Source organism: Catharus ustulatus, chromosome 12, assembly GCF_009819885.2.
Source record: "Catharus ustulatus isolate bCatUst1 chromosome 12, bCatUst1.pri.v2, whole genome shotgun sequence".
Taxonomy (NCBI): Eukaryota; Metazoa; Chordata; class Aves; order Passeriformes; family Turdidae; genus Catharus; species Catharus ustulatus.
The window spans coordinates 16,791,745-16,818,249 of record NC_046232.1 but is presented as its reverse complement, the minus strand read 5'-3'; the positions used below and the strand labels follow the sequence as shown (position 1 = coordinate 16,818,249).

At 46.4% G+C, this 26,505-nt stretch overlaps 1 long non-coding RNA gene across 3 annotated transcripts in view; it reads right to left on the bottom strand.

The window, feature by feature from the left end:
• Positions 1-632: 632 nt before the first annotated feature.
• Positions 633-26,505, bottom strand: part of LOC117002110 — a 32,599-nt gene continuing 6,726 nt past the window's right edge. The window contains exons 2-4 of one of the 3 annotated variants that reach the window (XR_004419210.2): positions 9,239-9,365; positions 2,937-3,011; positions 633-2,750 (exon numbers count right to left, since the gene is read on the bottom strand). This is a non-coding gene — a long non-coding RNA (uncharacterized LOC117002110). Of the gene's footprint in view, positions 2,751-2,936; positions 3,676-9,238; positions 9,366-26,505 lie in introns of all 3 variants that reach the window. The other 2 variants (XR_004419211.2, XR_004419209.2) reach the window with 2 other exon arrangements.

Sequence of the window (26,505 nt, the reverse complement as noted above, 5' to 3'; positions counted from 1 at the left end):
GCAAAACATGGCAAACCAGAAGAAAACAATTGCAGCAGAAAACAAGTGACTGGTTTGTACGAACACCTAATTTCTAAACCTGTTTCACAGCCTCCAACCATTTATGAAACTCTCACTACTAAGGTCAGAGGAGTTTGGATTGACTCCTATTTAAAGCAGGATGGGTCAATGGAGTGGAGAGATGAGCTCAAAGTGATGTGGCTGTCCAAAATACACCGAGATTCATAAACCCCACACTTGCTGTCTTCTGTGTCATCTTCTGGTAAAGCTCATCCCTGCAAATAACTTTTCCTGCAAATCCTGTGTCTCATTTGGATGAGGATGGAGAAACTGGAGGCTGAATCTTTGAGCCAAGCTGTGCTGCTCTGAGCAGTGGTGGCTGCAGTGAAGCCCTGTGAAGGATGCTGAGCTGTGGCAGCACGATACCAGCTCTGAGAGGTTTTGTTAAGGATCTTCAGGTGTTACCTGGTGGTTACTGTCAGAATCAAAGGCTGCTATATTTATTTCTTTTCCCTGGGAGGACACAAATCCATGTGCTGCTCCTCAGATGAGAAGATTCTTCCTCTCTGCCTGTTTTGCACAGAAATGCCTCACGTCCCACTTACAATCGGGCCTGACTTGATTCATCGTGGTTAATAGGATTAGAGCATCAGCCTTTCTGGAGGATATTGAAATGCAGGGGAAGAGTGGTACTGAGTTGCTGGTGTCTTTCTTCTCCTCCTGTGATGGGCAGAAGGACACACCTCCAAGCAGAGGGGATTTGTCTGATGGGAGCAGGCAGATTTTCTGTATCTAGTGAAACAAGGTGTGCATGGCAACCTTTGCCAAGGCTCAAAGCCAGAACCTACTCACTACAAAATAATTGTGTCACTACCTAAGCAAGGCACTCTTCATGTTTCATTTATCTTTTGACTGTAATTGAATGGTTGAAAAGCAAAAAAAAAAAAAATGTAGACAAATTCCAGCTGTATTGAGATCTGTTTCTTTCCCTGCTACCATGGCCCATCATTAGATAGTTTCACTCTCTGTACAGAAGGTCAGGGAGTATAAATATAGATTGCATTTTGCATTACTTCTAGATGAGTGAAGCTGTCAAAGCAATAATATAAGCTTTCAGTCCCACATTCTACCACTTCTTTCCCATTTTTTGGCCAGGAGGTCATGTGCAAATTGAACGTGACAGCCCAGACGACATGTCCAACAGACTTATATTGTTAGACAGTTCTGCCATGGCACTCACCACAAATTAAACCCACGTCGGACTTGGAGCTCTTCAGAAGCTGCTAACAGTAGCTCAGGCTTCTTGCAAAAAAGTTTACATCCACATCAAGCCTACACAAGAATAACAGCAACTCTTTTGGAGGATCTTGTCAAAAAATGGAGAAACAAGGGGGAAAAAAACCTGACAGGTAAACCTGAAAGAGCTGATCACAGTGATGCAGAGTTTTAGTTGTTTGAAATGTGGGTACATCTGTGCTGTGTGTATGTGTGTGTACTCTTCACTTCTGTCAAAACTCTCTCCTCCAATCTATTATTAATAGGTAATATCCAGTATTTAGTGGATATTTTTGCTGTCGGCATTCAAAAGAGGGGGACCAAACTCCTAATTTTCCTCTTTTTATATAAGCAAATTTAACTTACTTTGTGTTTGTTGATAAAACACTTTGTACAGCAGTTAAGGCATTGTTGATGGTTTGGATATTAATGTATATTTCTAGCATTAAAATCTTCATGGGCAACTCCACTAGTGCCCATTTGAATGATGTAGCCTAAATTAATTTGTGAAAATAGATGCTACTGAATATTGTCTTTTATATTAACTCAGAGCACAGTTTTTTGCAGAACGCCAGAAGGATGAAATTGAGGTTGTTGTCTTCAGCCAGAGTCAAATCAGGTGTCAAAGTAGCTTTAGAAAGTTCTTTGTGCTGTGTACAGTGTTGGAGGAAAGATAATGCTGAATGACAGTGAAACAAGATTGCTCTGGGGACAGAAAACCACATTTCCAGCCCTTCACCTTTAGGTGTCTAAAAATGCAGCACAGGTTCTGAAAATTCCTAGCATCTGGCAGTGTCTGCTGGCCCATGCTAAAGAGCTGGTGGTCTTGGTCCAAATCTTGTCAGAAAGGAGTTCATGTTATAAATGACATTATCTGGCAAATCTTGGCAGCAGTCTGAGCAGAGGGGCCAGGAACTCACTTGGCACAGAACCCCCTGCTTGCCCTCATGGCAGAAATGCTCTCCCTAGATAAGGGCTGAGGATGGAGCAAGAAAAGTCCCTGCCACTCTTGCTCTACCAGCTTCCCATGAATGAACAATGAACTTCATTTTCAAGGACTACCAGGGCTTTTTCTCTCTTTCTTTTTTTTATTTTTGTAGAAGGGCTAAACTTAGAGTGGAGAGTTTGAGCCCCATCTGGTACAAATCGGTAGGGGCTTTGCAGGCTTCAGTAGAGCTACACTGATTTACACCAGATGATGCTATTAGAGGACTGAACTATCCAACAATAATTATTAAAAATGTCTTTGATTATGCATGTGCAACAACTATTTATGTTTACATTGCAGAGATTTGCATGTAGCACAGTGGGGAGTATTTTATCTCTTGAAAACATTGCACCAGCATAAATAATCCACTGACATTCAAATGAGCAAAGAAATACCCACGTTTTACCACAAGATGGACCATAAAGGATGCTCTTCACGTGGCTTTTTCGAGCAGATTTGTCAATAATCCTCAGCTGCAAAGTTTATTCTGAAGAAAGAAAGATGGAAGAAAAGAAAAAGGTAAGAGCTCTGTTCTGTTCCAGGTGGTTGCATCACAGATTGCTCTGAGCTGTGGGTCTCAGTGCAACCAGGTGATCCTGCAGTTGGGAAAGAGGATGGGGGAACCAGGTGAAAGCAGGACATCAAAAATGCCCCACAAAAGTCAGTACCATACCTCATCTGGCAGCATTCAAAGCAGATTTTCAAGGAATGTGAACCAGTTCAAATCCAGAGCAAATTGGACACAAACCTATCAAAGGCAGAGATGGAGATAATAATGTGAAAACTGGGAGATTCTGCTGAAGTACCTGCGTGGCACAGCACAACAGAAATTACCATTGGGGTAATTACACCGACATTTCAGCTTTGAAAACAGAAAATGCTTAAAATATGCAGTAATATCTTTGTATCTTTGACTCACAAGAGGAAAGGGAGATGAAAGCATAGGTAATATTCCTTTGATGTTTGAACTACATACTCTGGTCTGCTGCCTTGACTTCTGGGATTTTTTTATTTGCTAATTGTGCTTTGGTAGTCTTCGAAGGCATTAAATTTCTCAAATTAAGGCATGTTGCCCTACTCCAGATATAGCTTCCCTCTCGAGAGCAAGGGAGAAGAGAGTTGCTGACATTTTAAGTTCAAATGCCCAGCAGAGAATTGGAAGATCCACAGACATCATTTTCATGGCCTGGCTCCCCCTTTTTCACCTTTGCATCTTTCCAATGAGGAAAACCAGGAGATTCTCCCTTTATACCCAGCAGCAGAGGATTTTGTCCCACATGGGAGACTGCAGAGCACTGAACTCACCTGGGAGGTTTGACAAAGACTCCACTCTGTTTTCCTAAAAACACATTGCCTCAGTTTCCCTATCAAGGAGTGAGGGTGTGATAATGACCATCTGCCTCTGGGGAGCACTGTGAACAGAAATTTGTGGTCAGAGTTATTAAACTGGGCTTAATTGGCAAGGGTTTGAGAAGAATTTCTATCATAAAAAGGTGTCTTTAAACAAGTGAAGGAGTTGGTGGAACTGATCCTGGCATGAGGCTTCTCTTTTGTGTGGCAGAGGAGGGGAACCATCCCACCCATCCCACTGCTCCTTACATGACAGCCTAAAAGACAAGGTATGTGCTCAGGATCAGTGTGAGACACAAATCCCAATTAATTTCTGAAGTAAACAGGGTGAAGTGAGTTTCTCAAGAATCCTGGCTGCTCAAAACAATGCGAGAACTTTAAAAACCAGGCACAGGTTCTAGCAGAGGAAATGTGACAAGGGGAACACAGGCTTAGTTGGGAGCTTTGGAACACCAGTCAGATGGGATAAATCTACTTTTGTATCTTTGTGGATTTGGTTTTCTCTAAAAGCAGAGCTCTGTTTTGATGGCTGGTTTGAGGGAAAGCTAAGCTACTGTCATTAAAACCCAAATTGTAATCCTAGCAAATTAGCCAAACCTCGAGGCACTCTGCTCACCACAATTTCCTTACCAGAGGAATCTGTCACTTTGTCACTACAAAATGAGGCCAAATTTTCAAAGATGTCTCTGCAATGAGACTCCTAGGTCTGGTACTAAGCCATCAGGAGATTTGCATTCACAGTTTGGGTTTCCAACATGACAATAAGAAGTTTAACTCCAAACACAACTGTGTTGCACGAGTGCATTAAAAAAAAAAAAAGAAAAAAACAAAGTGAGAAAAAGCCTCTTTTCATTTTCTGGGACAAGCATGAGTAAACTAAAGTGACAACTGTGCTTTTGCTTTGCATTCAGGCTTCCTTTGATTTTTTTTTTTTGAGAGCTTGGACACCCAGAAGCTGCCTTCATAGGAGCTAATCAGGAAAATAAAAGAAGTTTTTAAAACTTCTCCTGACTTGAAATCAATAGATGTTGAACACTGAAGTCACCTAAGAGTTATGAATACCATTCTCCTGAATTTTTTTCTGTTGATTGCAAAACTGCCTCTAGATCCTCAGAGGGGATATAGCTGTTCAAGATATTAGGGAGTACAGTGATGAGTGGTAATGGTTTTAAACTGAAATAGGTTAGCTTTAGATTAGATACTAGAAAAAAATTCTTCCCTGTGAGGGTGGTGGGGCCCTGGCACAGAGCAGCTGTGGCTGCCCCATCCCTGGAAGTGTCCAAGGCCAGGTTGGATGGGGCTTGGATCCACCTGGGCTGGTGAAATGTGTCCCTGCCCGTGGCAGGGGGTGCAGAGATGATCTTTAGGGTCCCTCCCAACCCAGAGCATTCTAGATTAAATGATTCTATGAAGATGAATCTGTTGTGAGAGTCTGGGTCCAGTCCTGTGTGTCAGCAGGGACAGCAAGGGAAGAGCTGGGTCACTGCTCCCTGCTGCTCGAGGGGAGGTGGCAGAGACTGCAGAGTACCAATATTATGTGCAGGTCTGAACAGAACTGGGCAGTTCTCACGTGCTTAGAGACATCTCTTCCTTAGTGGCACCAGCTCCTGCAGTCTGCCAGATACATCAAGTGTGCTTCTAAATCTGGTGTTTATTTTTCACTCGGTTTTGCCCTCCATCATGATTTAACCAGCTGGGCATGCAGTGCTTCTCTTTCCAATTTTATCACTAACAGGTTTTGCTATGGCTCCGTTTCTTCTGCATTTCATGCATTTTTAAATTGGTAGCTGCTTTAATGATATTTGCAGCTAATATGTCCCTTTCCTGAACCACATCCACCACACTTATACCATTCCATCAAATACCTGTGCCAGGGCTCCAGTGCCACAGGGCTTCATCTTTTCACCCTGTGTGGAAGGGGAGTTTGGGGTTGGCCATCACTGGCTGGTGTCACAGGCTTCAGATCATTCATTTACATGTATTTCCCAATTTGTCACCCTGGTGCAGCCCCAAAGCAGGGTGTGTCATCATGCAGTGACTGCTGTCCCAGTGCAAAGTGACACAGCTGGGCAGGCCAGCATGCTCTGAGATCAGTTTTTGTAACTGGGCTCTGCTTTCTCTACAAGTGCACAATGTGTGCACACTTATCTGTGTGTTTAAAGATATTTCATTATTTGTTTATGCATGAATTCATTGCATGTATTTTCATGGTACATGATAAAATAAATTTAAAACATTTGCAAATTTATCAATCCAGAATCTTTTTTATTCTCCTTTTTTTTCTCCTCCTCTTTACTGAATGACTAATAAATCAATGTTTAGGAAACCAGGTTATCATGCAGAGAAAACTTGTGCTCAAACCTTCTATTTATTTTTCTTTTTCACTCTGTGGTTATCTTCAGCATGGGTCACTTTGTTTTTCTTCTGGGAGGATCTCTGCCTCAAAGGTTTTGGCCAGAATGTCATACCTAGATTGAAGAGGCCTTACAATTTAACAGAAAGAGATGTCATTTATTTTAAAACATTTTTATTTTCCAGTGAGAGCAATACATGCATGTATGGGAGTCAAGCTAAAAGTCTCAGGGTCTCCTCTGTCTGAAGAGTTTGTTAGGGCTGAGGGTTGGATGAGTTAACCAGAGCCTCTCCCCTTTCACAGGAACATCTGTGAGGAGACAATGCCTGGGGTGACAGGAGAAACAGCCAGGGAGAGCTGACCTTTAACCAACTCACAGTCACCACTTCCTTCCCATGTCCTCTCCTCTAACACAGAATTTTATACTGTTGTTATTACAGGTCTGGATTTTTGCACGATTTTTTTATGGTTTGTGTGTTTGTTGGGTTTGGTTTGGTTTGGTTTTTTGTAGAATGAAGAGCTGTGATCCTTGGCATTATTAGGAAAAAAAAAAAAACCACACAACACTTTCTTAGCCCAAAGCATTCACGTTGCAGATCCCCCTTACCAGATCTGCTGTAATAAACCAGGGTTGTTCTTGGGAAGGTTGAGGGTTACTGAAACATTTCATGAATAAAATAATCCCTGAATACAGGTGAGCATGATCAGGAGTGGCCAATACTTTCAGCAACTCTTATTCATGCCCATTGCAGGAGCAACTCAAAACACCATTCCAAATTTTAATTTTTGGGCAGAGGAGATGTGCTGAAGACGCTGATCACTGCAAGTATCTGCTCCTTTACAGACCTTGTGTCACTCTCCTGCTTTGTCACCCATCTCAAGCTGCTGCTCTGCTGATGCCTGACATAACACAACCAGAACCGAACGTGGCCATCCTGAACGTGCACATCCTCCAAGGATTCAGGTGTCCCCTCCTGGTGCTGTGGCCCTGCAGCCCTGGCTGGGTGACAGCACCAGGGCTGGGCTCACCTGGCTCTGCAGGGCTCCCCCAAACAGGGGACACCAGGTGGTGCAAAGCCACTGTAGTGGATCCGGTGCCATCTGCCCTTCTGGCCATGAGCACAGAGGCTCTGGGATGTGCCAGGGAGTCCTGGCTGCCAGAGCAATCCCTTGGTGCTGCTGACAGCTTGTAGGAGGGACAGGACTGTGTCCAGATGGCCCCAGATTTTGAGGAGCTACAGAGAGATGGAAGCTGAGCTCACCCCTCCCATGTCAGTGGTGGGGGCTGAGAGCTCTTTCTTCTCCCGTATTCCCCATTTCCTGCTCCTGTCATCTGCCAGCCCTGACAGTACCAGCACTGACAGTGCCACCCCATCACCAGGCAGGCTGGCAGCCATCCCTGCCTCCCCCAACCTGTCACCTTCCCCCAGCTCCCTTCTGAGGGCCAGCCTGGTCTGCTGTGTGCCCCTGTCTGTGTCTCCTCCCTCGCCACAGCCTCCCGTCTGTCTGCCCATCCCAAAAAACAAGTGACAAATCCCTTTCCCACCATCCTGTGCCCATCCTCCAGATACCCTTCACATGCTTCTTTCCCATCCTTCAGCAAGGTCATACTTCTTACCCTCATTTCCCAGATGCCTGTGCTCTTCTTCTTTTGCATATTTCATTCTTTCTTACTATATCTCAGTTTCTTTTCCATCAGTAATGCCAGCTTGGATCGTCTGTTTAGTCACAATTTGTCCAACTGCCTCTTTTCCTCCATTCCCCCAACCCTCTCATCATGGCATCACAGTGGATAAACCCTCTTTCCTATCACTTAAGAAATGGTACTGAGGTGACAGCTTTTAAAAACATTGCCAAGACCATGATGGATAGGTCAAATGTAGAGGGAAATCTGTCTCTTAAGTTGTCCCTTAATTTATAATGGACATTGGGATTTTTTTCTTAGTTTGAAGTTTACCCTGTAAACACTTTTGGATTCAAGGAGCACTTGCAGTGATGTGGATGGACACCATTGAACAAGGCACATGTTTCCATGCAAAACAGCCCCACAAAAGCAAACAAAACCCTCACCTAATCTACTCAGATTTGCTTTTATTTGGGATGGATTTACTGCTAGGACCAAGGACTCACTAGCAAACAAGCCATGGATTCCCTAGAAGAGAAATGCAGAAATGCACCCCATCTCTATAATGGTGCAATTCAGGCCCATTTGTGAAGAAAACCTTTTGCTCTTTGCTGCAAAAACAGCCCTTCTCTCAGTCATCTCTTTGCTCTGGAAAGTATTCTTTGTTTCTTCATTACTTTTCTTTTGTCTGCCCTGAGCACACCATGAGCTCTTACTTATCACCTCCTTCCTCTTCTCACCAGTCACCTTGTCACCAGTGACCACTGACAATCACCCCATGCAGCATCTTGAATTGTGTGACAAAGTTCTGATTAGGCCTGGTGGGTTGTTTTTGGTGTTTTGGGTTTTTTTTCTAGTTTATACTCCTGTTATTTACCTGGTAGAACCATGCAGAAGCTGATCATCAGTATGCCTTGATCTTCAAATTACTTGAGCAGTGTTGGTTGGATCATAGAACTTCACTGTTTTATTATTGGGAAGTTCATGAGAGCCCCTGTGATTGACACCCTGTGTCCATCACTATCCTTGACCAAAACATTGCTGCTGAGCTGGGTGGGAAAGGAGAAATGTGCCCAAGGCAGCACTGAGGCCACAGCCCTTCCCTGAGTGCTGCTTTTGCAGCAAAATCATCTCTGAAAAACACAGAAAATGGAAAATTTCTAAATTCTGTGGAGGAAAGAGCTAGCCTCCTTTTCTCAGGTTTGATTTCCAGAGAGGCACATAACTCCATTTTTTATATGTACACACACACACACACACACACACACACACCTGTGCCTGCAAGCAAAAATGTTCAGATCACAAAGATTTAAAAAATAGACACAGTGATTTCTTACCAGGATTTAAAGGTCCAAAGCTGTACAAAAATCTCAGAATCAATCAAATGACTGCTGAAGAAAACTTAGAGATAAGGGACACCCAAGGAAACATTAACACTTTAATATTCAAACCGACTCTTTGTATTGTGTACAGAACTCAGTGTGCAGTCCTCTGATGCTTCCTGTGGCAAAGGAAACTTTTTTTTAAAGTTGAAACTGAGACTGCCAGGCAGAACAAAAATAAAACATTGCTTGTGCCACATTGCTTGGTGTGTGTGAGCATCACACCAGGCCAATGACCCTGAGAGAGGCTTGTTCTGCTCACTCACACTGCTCCAAGCAGCTTTCTCAGCCTCTGGCTGGGGAAAACCTTGTGGTCCATGAGGCAACCTCCAAGTGACCAGGAGAGGCAGCACCAACTGGCAGGTCTGCAGTCAGCAGGAAGAATGGCAGGGGCTGGAAAAGTGAAATGAATTGAAAATCCTGCTGCATGGGAAGAAATTCATTTAACTCTTTAGTTCTAGTTCTATTGCTAGGGCAGGATAAAGCTATGGGACAAGCTGTTAAAATTACACCCAATTCTTCCAGAGGTGTAAAAACACCCAGAGTGCAGCTTAAGTTGTATGGATGAAACATTCAGCTGGCAGATCTACCTTTTATCACATGAACTTTTAATGCAATCAGATTGCCACAGTTAGTAGCTTGTGTCCTTTACCTTGTGGGGCCCTCAGCTGAAGATCAGTTTGTGGGACACACAAACTGGGAGCTTTGGGAAGATGAAGCCACTTGGATGTCCATGCACGGAGCAAAGAGAAACCAGTTCTGCAAAGGCACCTCCAAAGGAGGATTCCTTCTGCTCCATCCTCCTGTCAGAAATGGACTTAGAAATAAAAGCAGCACTGCTTTGATTGCTGCAGGGTGGTTGGCTTGACAGTCCCTGATGACACCATGGAGCAGAGTGATACCCAGGTGGGCTCTGCAAGGGACATCATTTTATCAGAATAGATGAGAAAAGGACTAATCTCTCCCTTTGCTTCAATTTCCACTTCTTTCTTTTTGGATGCATCTATTGAAAGGGAAAGGTGTCTGATGTGTGTAAGCAGGTGCTTGTCTGGCATAAACCATCACAGGATTTTTGAGAAACTTGTGGTAATCTCCAGGACCTGGCCATCAAGCTCTTTGTAAGGCATTCAAGGCAATACCTGATACAAATCTTCTTTCTAATTTAATCCAGACTAGCTGAGACTGGGCTACATTTAGAGCAGTGCAAATCTGGTTGAAAAGCCATCATCAAAGTCGAGCAACAAGGGGAGCAAATTACCAAATCAGCAAACTTGGGGTAGGTGTCCCCTGGAGAAAGGTTGGTGAGCTTCCCTTTAAAGGCTGATTTTGTGCAGGGGAAGGCTCTCACCTCCCAGAGTACCAGTTCTGTCACAGATTAACAGTCTCTTTCCATAGCAACACCTGACCCTTTCCTCCCCTTGCCTTGATTATACATACATATATACATATATATACATACAGATATATTCCCTGTCTAGGGAAAGAATGGACAGCTGACAATTTTCTGTGGCATCAGCACAATTTAATGAAAGGGAGGCTTAGAAAAACACAGAAAAGAGGAAGAGCTGGAATGCTACTTCTAAAAAAAGAAATATGGGGAGTCACAGGATCTGCAACCGTGTCAACAGCACAACAAGCTGTTATCAGGAGCTTCAGACAGGATCCTGAAGCTTCCTGAAGAGCCTCTACAACGTCAAGTATTGAATAAACGTGGGTGACAGCACTTTGGAAACAGGCCACTGCTGGGGCAGCTGCAAGGATGTCCAGGAAAAGGCAGATGCCTACTTGGCCCCTCTCAGGCAGTGCTGTAAAACTTGGTCTGCAAGTGCCTGGCTAAAATCCCAGCTGAGCTTGCACCATCTCTGGCCACAGGCTTTCAGATGAAAAGCACACACTTGGGGTTGGAGGCAGAGACATCTTCAATGGCTTCATTCAGCCCTTGGTGTGCAAGATGGCTCGGGCAGAGCTTGGCCTCCTGCCACCTCTTGCAAGGAGGGAAGTGCAAATAAAAGCAAAAGCCTTGCACCTAGAACACAGCACCAGGGAGTGAAGTGAATAGGAGCTGGAGAGGAAATTCTTTCCAGAGAAGTCTCCATCAATAATATTGTATTTACAAGGAAAATAATTGTGCACAAACAACTGTAGAGTTGGGTTTGCAAGAACTGAGCCTGTGCATGAAGCCATCACATGTCCAAAGGGGAAAAGGTGATCAGGTCCAGGGAGGGGATGTAGCACCACACAAAGCCACCAATAAAAATCTCAAGGGGTTTTGGCAATCCCTTGATAAAGCAGCCAGCACAGGAGAGTGTCCACCAGCACTGAGTACAGACCACTGCAGGGGATGGGTGACACTGAGGTGTCCTCAGGGGGACAAAGAACTGCCCCTCATGCCTGCTCACCACATTTACAGGGGATGGAAACATTTGGAAGAGGTGAATCCTACAGGATAACTCGGGGTAAAAGTAGATCCCCTGATCATGTTAACAGAGAAACAAAATGCTTTCAGCTCTCGTAGAGCTACTGAATAAAAAATAAAAGCTTGCACAGGAAGACGAGCTCATGTTTAAGAAATCCAGTATGGAATGGATCCACATCCCAGAGAAGGGAACTTGCAGGTAAATTGGAGGCTGGCAGTGACCCAAAACTGCTAAAGAGCACAATGCAAAGCATCGAGTGCCTGCTACTGATACTCCAGTGATCTGATGTGAAGAAAAGATATTGCCCAGGGGGGAAAAAATCATTCCTAGGGGCCAATAGATTAGGTAGTGTTTGTTCCAGCTGTGAGGAGCAGGAGGCAGCCTATCAACATACCAAAATATCTTTGCATCTCTCATTAGAGCTGATGAATTTTTCCTTTTTTTTCCCCTCTGATGAAACAGATGTCCAATTCATCACATCTGAAACATCTTGTTTCATCCCCAAAGATCTGGGCTGCTCACCCTGGGGCAGTCCCCTGCTGGGGCTGTCCCTGTGAGCTCAGGGCTGTGGGTCAGGAGGGATTCCTGGGTTCAAGGCCCCGCAGCAAAGCCAACAGGCGTGTTCCAGGGGAGGCTGAAACAAAGGGGGTTGAAATTCCCAATTTGTTAACCTTATGGACCCTCCGAGGCTGCTCACAGCCACAGTAGTTAAAAAGGATGGGGAGAGGTGAGGAAAAAAAATAATAATAATAAAAGCCAGTGCATTCCTTGCTTGATGTTATTATCCCAGGGCCAGCGTGGGCTGGGGACCACTGGGACAGAACAAAGAGTGGCTGCAGACATCAGTGTGCTCAGATGGAGGGTCCCACCTGCTGAATGAACCACAGATTTCTGACTTTTTAATCCCAAGCTCAGTCAGAAGGTTATTAGACCCATGACCACTGGGCCTAAACCAACAGCAGGCCCCCAGCTGATAATTTCTGCAGGTTTTGTTGATAAAATACAGGATTTCTTGGAACCCAGCACACATTTCTGCTCTGGCCATGCACAAACCATCCCAGAGAACCACGTGTGATGCGTTCCCTGTGCACTCCTCTGGCATTCATGTGCATCTCCAGTGAAATAAAATCCACTAAAGTCAAAGCCAAGCTATGCTCAGCTGTGCTGGAGAAATAAAAATACACTCATATAATGCATAAAAAGTGCTTCCAAATTAGCTAAAACTAAACTCACAGATAAAGGTAACTTCTATAAATAAGCTTGAAAGAGTTAAAACCTAGAAAGAAATTGTTAGCAGGAAAATTTGATGGAGTAAGACTCTCAGCAGAGTATCCTTACTCTGTGTTTGCACCAAGCTCTCAACCTTGCAGCTGAATTAAGGGTTATCTTCTACAAAGATATCCAAACCTGATGTTCAAGACTGAAGTGAAAAATAAACTCACAGGGTCCTTCAAAATAACAGTTTGAAATATATTGTTCACCTTTAAAATCCTGATAATTATGGCACTTTTCAGACTGGGAATCCAGGAGAACAAATTATAGTCCCAGTGCTGAGCTGCAATTCCAGTTCAGCATCTCCTCACTGTGAGTCTCCTCACAGACACACCTACTCAGTCTGTGCCGGCCTGATATTTTGTATTTTTTCTTCATAGAAAGGTGGGACTCACTAAATGTAGGCATAAATTAGGATAATCACCCTAAAAGGCTGAGTTGCTTTTAAATTTCTCTAAGGTTTTCTCTTTTTTATATCATTTATTGTGCTGAGAACAGGAAAGATTTGCCCACCTGGGTGTCTGCAAACTTTCCTGGGGTCTGTGTCAAGCTGATTTTTATTTATTCTCTCTTGGAGAAGATTCCTCTACAGGGAACAGTAAATTCAGATTTATAGTAGGGAATATAAGAACTAAATTAGAGTTCTCACGAGTGTAAAATAAGGATAATCACAAGAATCGTCTTCAGCTCAGTCAAACGAACAAAGTTTCGATCAGAAGGCAACTTTAATTTTGTTTGTCAGTCCCCACCACACCTATCAGGTGGAGACATCCCCCTGGGGGCTGCACCCCGAGCCAGGTTCGTGCCGTGTGAGGGCCAGAGAGGGTTCGTGCCTGCGGGCACGGAGCCCCGAGCGCTGCGGGAAGGGAAGGAGGGATGGAGGGATGGAGGGATGGAGGGAGGGATGGAGGGATGGAGGGATGGAGGGATGGAGAGAGGGATCGCTGCCCCCCCTCGCAGCCACTGCTCCGTCCTTACCCGACAAACCTGCGGGCTCGGGGGGCATCGGGGAGTTCGGAGCAGTCCTGGGGGTGGGAGGGTGCGGAGTGGGCAGGGATGAGGGCAGGGATGCAGCAGGGATGAGGGCAGGGATGAGGGAAGGGATAAGGGCAGGGATGAGGGAAGGGATAAGGGCAGGGATGCAGCAGGGATGAGGGCAGGGATGCAGCAGGGAGGAGGGCAGGGATGAGGGCAGGGATGCAGCAGGGATGCAGCAGGGATGAGGGCAGGGATGCAGCAGGGATGCAGCAGGGATGCAGCAGGGATGAGGGCAGGGATGAGGGCAGGGATGCAGCAGGGAGGAGGGCAGGGATGAGGGCAGGGATGCAGCAGGGATGCAGCAGGGATGAGGGCAGGGATGCAGCAGGGATGCAGCAGGGATGCAGCAGGGATGAGGGCAGGGATGAGGGCAGGGATGCAGCAGGGAGGAGGGCAGGGATGCAGCAGGGATGCAGCAGGGATGCAGCAGGGATGAGGGCAGGGATAAGGGCAGGGATGAGGGCAGGGATGAGGGCAGGGATGAGGGCAGGGATGCGGGACCCCCAGCAGGGCGGTTGCGGCACGGCCTGAGAGTGCAATTAGCATTATCTTGATGAATTTCTAGGTAGCGAGTCCTTGCTGTGCCTTTCAGAAGTCGCAGGGCACTCTGTCCCCATCTGTTCCTTTATGATTATTACTTTACTTTTTTTTTTTTAATAGTAATCGTTGACCTGATATAGATGACTGGGGGAAAGGGGAGTGATGTGGCTCCTACAGCGTCAATCAAAACTCTTTCTCCAACCCTCCCCGCACGACCACTTTCTATCTCCCAGCTGTACTGGCAAGATGTTCTTAGCCAAATACATGATTCTATTAATGAGCACTTATATTTGCTAAGGAATGCAAATTCTTTCTCTCCGTGTATTATTAGCTGTATCAGAATGTTTGTCCTTTCAGTACTCTTTGAAGTTGAAGGAGGAAAGGCTGCTGTGTGGCACTGAGAAGGGGGAAAAAATGAGAGAGAGGAAAAAACACTTCTAACTCCTCCGGGTTTTTGTTTGTTCTCTTGCCAAAACCGCCAAAGGTAGCAAAAGTTACAGAAATGATTTAAAATCTATGGTCTTTTCCCTCCAAATTAGCTAGATTTTTTCCCAACTGATCATTCCCTTTTCATAATAACGGGATCTAATGAACAGCCTGGTTTGAATTTGCTTTATAAAATAATCTCTCAGATGCTCTAGAGAATCTATTAGTCGTGGGATGGAAAGAAATCCAACCGCCTCCCCAAACACGAGAACGGCTGTTTGCGGTGCTTTGGGCCAGCAAGGAGCTCCCTGAGCCCTGCTCGGTGTGCGGCTGCTGGAGCGATGGGCGGGCAGCGCCGGCTCAGCCGGGAATCCCCGCGGGATGCGCGGCCGGAGGAGCGCCTGTCCCTGCGGGGGGACCGCCCGGCTCCGCGGGGCCCGGCTCCGCAACAGCGCTGCTCCTCAAACAGCGCTGCTCCTCAAACAGCGCTGCTCCTCAAACAGCCCAGCTCCTCAGCCCTAGTGAAGGTTTTATTCCAGATAAGCCGGGGGAGATGGGGGGTGGAATAAAAGGGGGTCCCTGCGTCAGCTCAACTTTTGTCATGTATCACTTTTCCTCTTGAAAGGTGTTATAACAGCAATTCAATTACAATAAATAGTGTACATCATCCTCACAGCTGGAAAATTCTGTAACTAACTGTGACCAAACGATGTAAAGGAATATAGTTTAACCAGCATTACTTTTTTTTTTTTTTTTTTTTGGTCGCTGACCACAGGTTAATTAATTTCAAGGAGCTTAGTATATCTAAACAGAAACACACTGTGATGCTGGCAAGAAATCATAAAATATAAAACGTGGAATTAGGAAGATCATGTGAAATCTCCACAGCAGTGTTTGGTGCCTGGGAATAGTTCTGGCGGTGCCGCCTTCTTTCCTGCCCCCCAAACCCACCGGAGGCACCGAGTGCTCTGCAAACACCCCAGGGCACACGCTGGGATCTCTCAGGGACATCCCCGCGGCTGGGGCTGTGTGTGCCCCACAGTGACCCCGCACCCACCTGCAGCGAGCCCCGCGTCCCCCAGGAACACGCACGGGGAGTTCTGTACATCACAGGCCATACGTACACCTTGGGTTCAACACTCCCTGCCGTGCGGGAGGCGATGAGGGCTGCAAGGGGCTCACAGACAGAGGGGTGCGAGAGAAACCCAAAATCCCCCGTGTAAAAAACCCCGAGTGAAGGTCCCCGCTGGCCGAGCGCGGCGATACCCGCTGCAATTGGGGAGATTTCAGGAGGATTTTATCGCCTCGGGGGTGTAGGGAAGGTGCTGTGTGCCCTGGGAGCTGTTTTCAGCCCGACACCTGGAAGTGGGGGGGTTCCACCTCACCCCGCCCGCAGCGGGATGACCCCGAGGGGGGACACGGGTGGTGGGGAACGAGCGGTGTCCCCGGACAGGAACCGGGATGGGGTCAGGGAAATCACACCCAGAACCTGGAGCCAGCTGGGGATTGATGTGAGCCTGCACTGGGCTTGTCCTGCGTGGGGCAGCGGGAGGGGGAGGTTGGGTGATGGAGGCGGGGCGGGCAGGAGGATGGGATGGGGCATCCCGGTTTGGGGAATTAAAACTGAATTACAGAGAGCTGGGTGAGAGGCAGGTATTTCCCTGAGGAAGGGAGGCAGGATCGGGCCCGCTCGCCCGCTCCTGCCTCGGTTTAGGGACGCTTTCACCCAGCGGGCTGGAGTCACCAGGAGAGCTCCCGATAATTTCCACGATTCTTAGCGAGCTGTTAGCCACGCTTCAAAACAAAAAGAAAAAAAAAGAAAAAAAAAAGAAAAAAAAGAAAACCTAAAACTAAAAATGCACTCTAGATTTGTGAAAACTTTATTGCGGCAAAAATGCCCATCCACGGATCGTCCTGGTTTTCTTTAAAAAAGGGCGAAATCGCCACCTCCAAATCGCAATGGGCAGCCCCAGAACAAAGGTCCGAACCCCTGCGTTTTGCAGTTGTCAGGACGATCTTGTCTATCTCTAGGGTGAAAGGAATACAAATTCCCCCCCTCCTCTCTCTCAGCCCGCAGGAGGGGGCATCCCCACTTCAATCCTGCGCCCACCGCCCTCCCCGCAAGCCGGCTCGTTAATATTTCAGTTTTTCTACTCTTCCCAAGTAAAAGTTTGAGAGTTAAACTCCTGCCCCACGTCCTTGCCCAGAATGGCAGCGATTCCCTCCTGCCAAGTTCGTTTGCTGCTTTTCCTCCCCTCCCTCCCCTCTGACCAGGTACGAACTCCCCGCAGCGGGACGGGACCTTTCCAGAGATTAAAAAATATCCACGCGATGCGAGCACAAACGTGCTGATTTACAGGACAGCTCGATGGCAAAGTTAGGACTTCCATCATTTTTTCGGCTTTTTTTTTTTTTTTCCTCCGCGAATACACTGTTCAGCTAAAAGCGGAAAATTCGGCAGACGCTGGAATTTATGTTGCACATATGGAAAAAATCTCGGATATTTTTCCCCAGGAAGGGAAATAATTATTAAAATTTGACTTATTTCTGTTTCTCCCCGCTCTCCGTAGAATGTTTTTAATCTTGTGTCTTTCTAATTCTGTTTCTCCGATTTTCTGTCTTTATTTCCTTATTTCTAAAGTTGCACCTGAAATTCTGGATTGCAAACACGTCACCACTCAGGTACAGGCAGAGGCGCACAAAACCCCGAATCCTCCTAATTCTGATTTATCTTTTCTGGAGAGAAAAAAACAAAATCTCCCCCAAAATATATTTCTAATAATCCTTTGAAACAATCCATTTTTCCATGTTCGAATTCTTTTATTTTAAATTCTTTAGCCCTGTTTAGTATCTTCAGGAAATTGCTTCCACTACCGCTTAGGTTTATTTGTGTGACATAACCCTGAAATATTCCCAGCGGAGGAAAATACACCCCAAACGCATCCCTCAAAAGTTTTTTTGTTTTTTTTTTTCCTTCACACCCTCAAGTTCGTTGTTAATTTTTCGTCTTAAACTTCTCATCCTTCATTTAGAATAAGTGGGGTCCACGAAAAATGAGGGGGTTATTTGTTAATTAACTGGTTGCTTCAGATGGCAAGGTTTAAAAAAAAATGTTTTGTTCATTATTGAGATGTCATTTGCCAGAGTTACCACTGTCACATTTGGGGAGTATTGAGAGAACGGGAAACTTTGGTGGTTTCAAATACAGAATTTCTTATCATAACTTTAGCAATGCAAATCTCATCATTTTAGGCATTTCGCAGGGGTTATTTTCTGCTTCCCAGCGTGGCAAGGGCGTTTATGTTTTATTTCTGAAGAGATTGTGAAACTTCGGTTACTCAGTGGAGCCCGAATTCTTTTCCATCCTTTCCAAGTAGAAAAAAAATTAATCTTTCTTGTTATTATTTTTTTTCTTTCATAAAGAAAAAGAAATTTCATCTATATATGTAAATGGTCAATTACCAAAAACATTTTCGCTGTTTCCCTCTCCTCTCTCTACCTGAAGAAGCGCACACAGCACCACAGAAATTGATTTTAAAAGATCAATCCAACAAAAATCCATGCAGGGTGTGCAGCACCGGGCAATTTTTACTAATTCTTAGGACCTGGCTTGCAGAGCATGCAGGAGTAAATCGTAGGGAGGGAGATTTCGGGAGGTTCGAGGTCCCAGGCACTCGGAGCTAATTAGGAAAGAGCATCCCGGCAAGGTCCGGCTTCCAAACCCAGCTCGTTTCCTTTGGAAAGTTACCCGCATCATTTCTTTCAGAAACCACAATAATTAGACCTGAGCTAACTACTCTTCCTCCTGGTCAACAAATCAATAGCAATTAATTTGAAATAGCTGAGATGATAAAACACTTCCTATTGCACCTGACCTTGCCAAAAGAGTTATAAACAGAATATACTGAATTTATGTTTTAACACAATTCCCGTTGCTTTAATCCTTCTCTTGTTGTTCTTCGGCTCTTAGGACACTTCTAAATTTTCTATTTCCTTCCGTTTTTATTACTTATTTTTATTTTTACACATATTTGTTAGAATGATATAACGTTTTAATAAAACAATGACGGTAGGAGATGTTTGTTGCTAAAATCATGTAGCTACATTAAGTTCGAGTAAAAAAAGTAATAAATCTCATGGAAGAATATAGGATGAATGCTACAGTATTAGACACGAATATACATGTAGCCAGTATTTTATCACTTGTGCACACTGTTTCAGAGGACCTGGATTGATCTAAAATTGAAATTGTAGAGAAGAAGAAGGTGATGGGGTGGGAGGACTGTAAAGGGAAGAGATCAGAAACGTTTAGGTGTGGAATATTAATTATGAAACACAGAACTCTCTTCACTTTTCTTTGCTCAGTAAGAAAGCCTCGTCTTCCCCCGCTCCCCCTCTTGCTCCTTCTCCCTCTCTTTTATTGGAAAGAGGATCCTAAATTCCTTTTGACTGATAGGAAGTTACAAGACAAGATGCTATTTTCCCTTTCTTTTCTGACAACTCTGTCATCCCCGGGATCATAGTCATGTCAGAGTGTCTGTCTGGGAGAAGAAGAAGAAGAAGGGGAAAAAAAAAATCAGTGGAGCCTGTGGCCATCTTTGCATCAAAATTTTCCAGACCTCTATTTTTGATTGTGATCCCGCTGATCTGAGTTTGAAATGCGAACACAGCAAAGCCCCTAAGCCTTCAATCGTGTGAAATTTTCAAAAGATCTCTAGAAGCAATCTCAGGCTGTCTGACCCCTGACAGGCGGAGATCTCTTTATACCTCTCTCTGCCAGCACTTCATTTGTTGGAATATCTTTCAGATTTGCACCTCCAGATGACAACCTGAGTGTTTATTATGTGTATGAATCTGAAATCTTCACTGCAGTACAAAGGAGACGTCTTAAACATCATGTTTAATTTCAGATCATAATTACCTGCTCCTCTTTTGCTTCTAATTATCTATTCCTCCTTCCTCTCTGTGGCATGTTGATATTTTGTTGATTCTCCCTTTTAATCAGCCTTTCTTGCTTACTTTTCTTTTTTCTTTCTTTTTTTTTAACTTTTTTTTTTTTTTAATCGTATTAGTTTAGTCCACGGGGGAATTAAACACGTCACGGTGGACACACATCATGCCTATGAGGAGAGATAAAATTCTGGCGATGAGTGTGTGCTCCCTATGGCTCCCTGTATACATGGATGTGCTCTGGAGAAATAATAACTATTCCTGCCATTATAATCCAGGTTGTTAGTATGCTTCATCTCCCATTAATCTTTATACATCACTTTAAATTGGCAGCAGTGTTTATGTTTTGTCCCGTGACGTAGCAGCAATGTCATTTGATAGCAACCAAAGCAGCCGAAGCCCTTTAGCGTCCCTCCTTTCAGGAAAGCAGAAAGGGGGGGAGGGGGGCGGAGGAGGAATGGGAAAAATACAAATAATACATTAAAAAAACACCCCCAAACATCTCCAACTTTCCCCCTTTTCTTTAAGGGAACGTGTGTATCTCCTTCCCACCCTCCTGTTCACCTGGTTAAAGAAACCCTCTGCTGTCCAGGCTCTTTGGAGAGGGAGATGGAGCTGGTGCTGCCGATCCTGGTTATTTTTATTACATATTACATTGCTGGCGTTAATTTCTCAGGTGGAACAGCCGTCCCTTGAACCGCATGGAGGTGTCATCCCAAGTGCCCAGCTCATTTTCACAGCCTTGCTAAGGTAGAACCCCGCCTTGCTCTGCAGCTTAAAAAGGGGGGAAATAAATGACTCCTGTGGGATGGCAGGAGCCCGCAGAGGTGGGAGGCTGCTGCGGGATCCCCGGCGTCCACCTCCTCCCCGGCGACCTCCCATCTCTTCCAAGGTGCTTAGGAGTTGAAGATAATTTTTTTTTTCCTATGGGGATTTCACATCATTTGTCCCTACCCCGATGCTGTAGACCCGTGGTGTTGCTCTGCTGAACTTATGAAAATATCTCCTCCTCGCTTTAGTTTGTCCCGAAAAAGCTTTGCCTATGTGTTCAGCTGTTTCTGTGTTTATCCATTTTTCCCATAAAACTTGTATTAAAACAAAATGTTACTTTTCTTTCTCTCAGGAGCTGTGTATAGAGACCCTCCCTTTTTGAAATAGACCGCAGGGACTGTCATTAGATCAGATGGCAAGCCTTTATAGAAAGTGTTTTGCATAATTACATACCAAAGCCAGAATAGTCACCCTCACATTTTATGGGTCACAAACCATCAACAATTGGCACATTATTGTCCAAGAAACCCAGTCCATTCACTGATAGAGAAAACTAGACTGCCTAATCTAGAACTGAAGAAGATTGAAATTTCTTCTAACAAGAACCCAGAGAAGATTATTTTCAAACTGACAACGTGTTTACATATAGTTATAAAGTTCAGAGGACCGGTGGGGAGAGAGAAAGGGTATAAACCACTAAACATGATTAAGAATCGCACAGTGGCCTAATATAGATGGTTCATCAAAAGGGAACAGACTGAAAGCTCCCCCCCCCTGCCCGCCCCCCCGCCCCCCCCGCCAGCCCCTCTCCTTTTCAGATCTGTTCCCTTTTCTACCGTTGTGATTCAGTAATTAAGATATTCTTATTTGGACAGACAGCTCCTCTGGTAACTGAATAATATTAGTTCCCTTTGATGTCAAACTTTTGACAGTTATCACACTAGCATTGGGCAATTTAGCACAAATGCCCTCTTTTTTTTTTTTTTTTTTTTTTTTTAAGAGGGGGGGAAAAAGTCTTTGAAGAAAAGTAATAAGTGTGATCGCTATCAGCAAATGATGTAAATCTCAGTGGACAGGCATCCCTGGGTATAAATTACATTTTGTTGTATATAATGAAGCGAGTTTTGTTTTTACCTCATTCCCTTATCAATGTCCAAAATTAAGGCAATAATCCCACTTCCTTCACACCAATTCACCACAGTCCCTCTCCCCCCTGATTATTTTCTTTTCTTTCACGGGAAAATTGGACGGTTTTCCAAGCCCTCCCTCGCTCCCTCCCTACGCCCCCCTGCCCCTCTTCCCACCCACCCGGCACAGAGCGGAGCCACCGGCGCTGCGGTGCGGGGGAGCGGCGGCAGCTGCGGGCGGAGCGGGGCTGCGGCTCCTCGGGGCTACCTGAGCCCCTAAAACCTCGCCCTGAAGCCACTCCTTTTGCCAAAAAAAAAAAAAGAAAATATACAACCCAGCAACCCACAACCCTGGCAGCCGTAGGGAATAATAATAATAATAATAATAATAATAATAATAATAGTAATGTGAGTCAGCGAGTTGGATTTGCGAAGGGCGTGAAGCCCGGCTGGCTGGGAATAGAACTGGTTCCTGCCAGGAGTGGTGAAGTGGGGGGTGTGGATTGCAAACATTGCAAGATCCAGTTCGGGACTTTGGGAGAAGGGGGTCTCCTGGGGGCTGCTGGCCTCTCTCCAGCATCCCCTGTCCCCGAGCAGGAGAATTAAGGATGAGCCCCCCCACTCGCCCCCGTGTTCGGGCAAGAAGCCTCCCCGGTACCGGGTGGAGATGAGGTGGTGGAGACCGATTTATTCTGCTTTTTCCATCGTAACTTTAGCGGAGGGGGGCGGGGATGGGGGGGAAGCCAGCTCTCGCCAGGTTTGCCTTATCGCGAGATCTGGGCAATTAAAATGATATGAAATGGGATTTTTACAAAATATAATAAACCCACCCTTGGGTCCTTAGCGGAGCTGTATGGAGCTGGGGTGGGGGAAGAGGATGCAGCTCCCTGGCTGCCGTGTCCTCACTAATCCCCGGGACAGCGGGGTGCGAGTGGCGTGTCCCGGTGTGCCGCCCATCCCCATCCCCACGGCTCTGCACGGAGGGACCGCCGGCACCGGCAGCACATCGAGCCTCCCCTCGGGGCCGAGAAACAACCCCCGGTCCCTCCCCAGCGCTCAGCCCCGGCACGGGGGTGCCACCCGTGGGCTCCTCCCGGCCAGCCCTCCCTTCCCTCCCCGCCTAATTAGCAGCCGTGGGGAGCGCCCTGATTAATTTAAATGCTTTTTGTAACACTGTAAGGGCGAGAGCCGTGTCTGCGGCCGCAGACGGGTTATATTATTTTCGGGCTCAGGTTTCGGTGGCCCGGGAAGGGGGGAAGCGCGGTGGGATCGCTGAGGATGCGCTTGTGCTTCCCGGGAGATAACGTCGCCCCCAGCATCGTCCCTCGCCCCCAGGGAAGCGGCCAGGCTTTTCTGGACGCTTTGCTCCAAAAGGGTATCCTCGTGTTGTGTAACATTTTCCGAGGATTTTCATTACACGTTCAGCCAAAGGTAACACAATCAGAGAGGGGAAAGTTTCTTTCCGTGGCCTTTTTCCCGGTGCCGGCACCCCGGGGCTGGTGGGGCCGGGGACTCGCTCGCCCGAGGCGAGGCCATGTCCGGGCCGGTGGCCCGAGGGGTGTGAGAGAAACTGGGCCCAGGTCGCCCCACAAACTCCTACCGTAAAAATAAATCTTCGCCCGCAGCTGCCTCCTGATCCTCCGTGCAAATAAACCCCGGGGAAAGCTCCCCGGAGCTCCTGGGAAGCCCACGCGGGGTGTCGGGCGAGGGAAGCGCGTCCGAGGCAGGGCACGGCTGGGTTGGGCTGTGGGACAGGCAGGGGACACTGAGCCCCGAAGGAGCCGGGGTGGGCACCCACAAACCCCCCCTGCCAAGCTCGGAACAGCTCCCGCCGGACCCAGCCTGCCCGCAACCACTGCTGCCCTTCCAAACTGGGGGGACGGGAGTCACTGGGGCAATCTGCACTTGCAACAGGTATAGAAGCAATTTACCTTCCTCCCGAGCTCTTCTCTAAAGAGAGAGGCTATTTTTTCTTTTTTTTTTTTCAGAGAGAAAGGGGTCCCCGCGGAGGATCTATTGTTTTTCTTAGGGAAATAAAAAAAAATTTAAAAAGGAAGGAAAATGTATCTGCCTCTCCATATTTTTCAAGGATAAAGACTTGAGAAGTGCAATGTAAGAGACAGCGTCAGCTTCGGAGAGAATGTAGTGAGCCAAGGAACTTCAAATAAAGTCCTTGAGCAGTGAAAGAGAAAGTGCGGAAACTTTCCCAAAGGTCACCTTTAAACAGCAGAGAAACTTCTCTCTCAAGTTCTCTGCTCTGACATTTCTCGGGGGGGGGTGAGGGGGCCGAGACTTGCCTAAAAATCGATAACACTTTCTAGAAAGAAGCGCTGGTAACATCTCAGACACCCCCAGCCCCAATTCCCAGCCCGTGGCCCGGGTTTGTGCCGCAGGTCCCGAGGTGGGGCCGCGACCGCCGCCCGCGGGGCGCGGAGCTGGGCGCGCACCTCTGCCCCTCGCCACCTTCGGGGAACGTAAAAAAAAAAAAAAACGAGGACTAGAAATAAAATCAAGGACAGTTAGCAGTGCTGGGAAATGAAGAGCAGCGCTTTGATTTTTCGGGGAAGGAAGAGGGGGGAAAAAAGGCAAATAAAAAATCCATCCCGGCCCTGAATCCCAAGCAGAGTTCTCATCGTTTGTTTTTCTGTTTAAAGCTTATTTTAAAACCATTTTACAAGCTTAAAAAAAATTTAAAAAGGAGAAGTTTATAAACCCCCGGGAGGTATTTTTATTTCCCAAGAGCAGAGGCAAAGCCTCCGCACCCCGTCCCGGGGCTGCAGCCCGGAGCGAGATTGGAGAAGGGCGCAAGGAGAGCCTGCGGGAGCGAGCCCTCCGCTCATAAAACCAGTCTTTGATTCATTCCTAATAATTCATTCGAAAGGAGCGTCAATTCCTTCCTTTGCAATACTTTTCGGGTTCCACGCGAGGCCGGGAAGGGACGGGAGGAACAGGCGATATCCCCCTCACGCTTGTACTTGCTTCGCCCACGAAAATTGTCTTTTTCCCCCCGAAAAAATCGACCTTTTCCTCTTCTGTTATTCATCTAGATTTCTTTCTTCATTTCTTTCCCTTTTTATTTTTTTTCCCCGCTGTGCCAACAAGCATGTAGGTAATAAACGAAGCAGGTAAAGTGGAGGAAATGGCCCACATTTATTTTGAAAACCTTCCTGGGGGAGGCTGTGGGTTCGGTACAAGGAACAGTTTGGCCTTAAATGCCAGCAACGCGGCGAGACTTTTGCTCGAAAGGCCTCTAAAAATGACGAGAGAAAAAAAAAAAAAAAGAAAAAAGAAAAAAAAGAAAAAGAAAATAGCTGATTCCTCCCTTTCCCAGCTGGATGTTGGGGATCGTTTAAATACCCCTTTTTCCCTTCGAGGGTCCATAATAAAAGCGGTGAAAATGACACTGGTTTCCGCACAAGGAGGGATGTTTTGCTGCTTTAACATTGTTATTTTTGGCGGCGGGTGAGGCTCGGGAAGGCGGCAGCACCCAACGCCGCTGCGCTCCCGCAGCTCCTACTGCGACACTGTATTAACTCCTAGTTAAGCCAGCAAATAATATTGTTCATTCATCTTTTTCAAAGTTGATTTATAGCAATCGACAGGTTAAAGCGTCATCTGACTTCATTACTTTTAAAAGCTGTCTATTTCAGAACTGTCACTTTTCATCACTTAAACCGAATAAACGGTTGAAGAAATGAATTGAGAGAGACTTGGAGATCGTGTTTATAATTCTTTGTCTCGACGTTAACATTCCTAATGACCTGACCTGCATGGGGAACCTGCGTGCCTAACGCCGAGATTAAAAACAATAATAAAAAGAAAATCAACATCATCCCAGCAGCCTCCAAAAGTTACGGGGAAGGCGAGGAAGAGGGGACGGAGGAAGAGCAGGACGGAGATGCTGCACTCACTCGGAGGAAGCATCATGTATGATCACACATGTGCCCACGCACGGAGATGTGCTGGGTTAGCAGTAAATAATTCTCTTGTGCCCGTTCCTTCCTCACACTCCTATGGCGGCTGTTAAAAATTTAGCGGGGGGATGAATGGGGTATAATAATAATAATCATCATCACCATATTTTAAAAACCATGACAGGAAAGGTATCTCTGTTCCTTTTGGCTCACTGAGTAATTTTCATACACTGTTAAGATATGTTTTTAAAAGCGACAAGCGATCACTTCCGAGAAGGTTGCAGGTATTGTAGGGAAAGGATAGACCCATAAAAGATTTTTTTTCCCACATTTTTTAGAGATCTTAAAACAGTAAACAAAAAATTCTAAATCGGAGAGATGCGCTCCTCAATGACAGCACGCGTCAAAGCTCTCAGGAGTTTCCCTGGCCACATAAAAACTGGCGGCTCTGTGTTTGCTCCCCATGCTGGGAATTCACCTTTGTGGGAGTTCTTCTCCCTGCGCGTCCAGGTTCCCGCAGCGTGTTTGGCTCTATAAAACTATTGCCAATAACCTGCGTTTATTAATAAATCCGCACCCGAGATGCTTCCAGGGGGCAGAGCTGTGGGAGAGGGGGAATTATTTTAAACAAAGCAGACAGGTTGCTCCCTACCTTTGCTCTCTCTTAACCGCCTGAGCGCTAAATAAAGACTGACCAGCCAAAAAAAACGGAGCAGAGGTGCCGGCAGAGCCGGACCCCGCTCCGCGGCCGCGCAGGACGCGGGATGCCCGCAGGGGCGTGCGGACAGCGCGGGTGCGGAAGGTGCGAGCTGCAGAGCGCTGAAAAGGGGATCGGGGCGCTCAGACCGCGCCACGAGGCGAGCTGCGCTTTAATAAAAATACATATTATCGGTGAGGATGGTGAGGGTATTTTTTTGGGGTTTTTTTTTGTGGGGTGACCCCGCTGCGCGCCCGCGGGGCTCCCGCGTCCCCCCGCGCCGCCTCCCGCCGCGCTCCCGAGCGCCACCTCGCTGCGCCGGGCGCTACTGCAGCCGCGCGGAGCCCGCGCACCTGCGGGGGGAGCGGAGCGGGGACACAG